We start from the raw sequence: 2,894 nt of genomic DNA on the forward strand, positions 1-2,894 counted from the left end.
TTAACAGAGATGTAACAAAAAATGAGAAACTATCTTAGAAAAATCTATCATTTGAAAAATACTTCAAATATTTTTGAAATTAACAGGTTAAAACAAAAATTATTTGACGCTCTACACAGAGCTTATATTAAAAAAGAAACACATGTTTTTTGTATCAAAGTTACAAGGATTTGATAAAGAAATTTGTTCTTTATACTGCCTAATGAGTTATTATACTATTTTTGTAGGTGAAAAAACATTAATCACTATCTTAAAGGTGATAAAATTAAATAAAGATTTACAAGAAAAAATTCTTGAAAAAATTATAGATCAGCTTGTTCAAGAACAATGGTCTATTTATGACTATTCATATGTGGATAGTGATGATGATCCATACTATTGGTATGATGATGGTTATTTCACTGATTAAGTGAATTAAAATTTTTCCGCATGTCACCCTATTTGCGAACAACCCTATCTATATGGTATGTATGGATTAGCCATATAAATTAGTGGCCAAACGTGAGCATAACTTACCATTATGTGTGATTGGAAAAAAAAACAAAAAAGCTGTAGGTATTTGGACATAAACTTAGTGATATTTGAAAAAAAAAGATAGTATTAAAGCTAATTTAAAACAATATTTGAAATAATTGTATTTAATTATGCATTTTACTTCGAAAATTTCAATAATTTGTTAAAGAAAAATCATTTCTACTTAGTAATCTTGAATGGAGTATGGAGTAAAAAAACATTAATGTATAACCAAACAATTTTTTTGCATTTAAGAAAAAAAAAGCAAATTAAAAAAAATATGTTCCTTAAAAGAACTTTTCATTTTTTTTAAGTGTCTGTTTGAGATTTTTTATTTTCTAAAAAGCATTTATTTTGAAAAAAATATTTTTTTAAAAAAAGAATGATGTTTGGTGAACTCGCAAAAGTGCTTTTAAAAAGAATCAGAAACAATTTTTCTGCTTCTGAAAAAAATCAAAATTTTTCTACTTTAAAAAAGAAAACAGAAGCAGAATAGTATTTTTTAAATAACAAAAATATCCCTATTACTCTCTCTCTCACTCACACACACACATATGTGTGTGTGTGTGTGTGTATATATATATAGTTATTTATAAATTAAAATAAATCTTCACTCCCACACCAGTCTCTCTTGTTCAGCCCCCCCCCCCCCCCCCAACCCCTATTTCTTTCTTCTTGAACTCTTTTTTTACTATCAAAATCTTTAAAATTGGATTTTTGAAAAATTATAATTGTATTTCAATTCTTCTTCGATTCAATATCGATACGAATTGTTTTAGTGTTTTTCGTATGAGTATTTTCAATTTGTTCATTAAAACAAGAATCCAATAAATTTGAAATTAGTTTAGTTATTGAGAAAAATTGATTGTGATGGAATAAATTAATTTTTTTAAAGTTTTTTTTTATGAAAAGCAGAACTTATTATAGAAATTCACATGAAAAAATATTTTCGATGTATTTTTTTTTGGAGTTGATTGATGATGGTGGAAAAGAAAAATGGAGAAAAAGAAGAGAGGGGTGGTGGGGTGTGAGGAAGAAAAAGAGAGAGGGTGACGGAGTGTGGGGAAGAAGAAATATTATTGGCTGAAAATTTAAAACTGGGCCCACTTATTTAATTTTTTACTTTTTTTAATTAAACACGTTTTTTTTTTAAAAAAGAATTGCCACGTTAGCCCTTAAGGGGGTAATATAATTCACAAGAAAGTTATTTATGGGGGTAAATAATTACAGGTTAAGTTTAGTGACTAAAGTAAATCGTGACAAGTTTAGGGGGGTAATCATACCTTTTTTTCTATTTTAAATATTTATTATCATGTCGTGTACGTATATGAATGTGGTTGCTTAGTTTTACTATTGACACAGTAAAAAATATATTCAAAAGAAAAGGTAACAAATAACACATATAATCTAATTTAGATATTTATAACATGTAGTGTACAAATATTGATTATTTAGGACCATATAAAGGGAAGCGTTATTATCTCCCTGATTTCAGACGTAATTCTTACTTCAGAAATTCAAATAAGACATTCAATTTTTTTCACTCCAGTTTGAGATGAACAATTGGAAAAACATTTGGAGTTTGGAAAAGTAGATTTACTCTCCTATGCACAGTGTCATCTTTTAAATTCGACACTCAAGTTCATCTTGTTATGACTGTTATGACTATACATAATTTAATAGGACAACGCTCTAATACTAATAAAGAATTTAACTATTATACTAACGAAGACATTATCATAGAGATCAAAGAAAAAAAATGAGCCTTATGATATACCTTCAGAAATAGATCTCCTACTAGTATGAAGACACTGCGTGATAAAATTAGGAATGAAATCGTTGAGAAATTTTGTGTTGTATGAAGGACTAATTAGTTTTGTCGTTAATTTTTACATATGTGGTGATTTAATTTATGAAATAATTTTATATTCATTTTTTTTATATTTTAAGTAATATTTAAATTATTTAAGTAATATATCATTATTTAATATTTTTAAATGTATTTTTGTATATAAATATTGATTGAAAATTTTATACTATGTACCTTTTAATTAAATAAAAATAAAATTTTAATTAAAAATATTATATAGATATTTAAAATAATTTTTCTCTATAAATTAATTTTAGCAATAAAAGTCTATTGATACATCTTCTTTTTGACTATTTAGGGTTAATTCTATTTCTGATATTTTCCAATATAATACTAGTGATTTATCTATATTTCTATCTGTTACTGCTACTGAATAATTTGCACTTATTATAAATTTAAATTTTTGATATATTAGATTTCCTTTTACGGCAGTTATTATGCTTTTTTCTATAGGTTTTATAATTATATCATCTGCTAAATATAATTCTATTGGTGTATCTATTCCTTCTCT

This window comes from Capsicum annuum, chromosome 4 (assembly GCF_002878395.1).
Source record: "Capsicum annuum cultivar UCD-10X-F1 chromosome 4, UCD10Xv1.1, whole genome shotgun sequence".
NCBI lineage: Eukaryota > Viridiplantae > Streptophyta > Magnoliopsida > Solanales > Solanaceae > Capsicum > Capsicum annuum.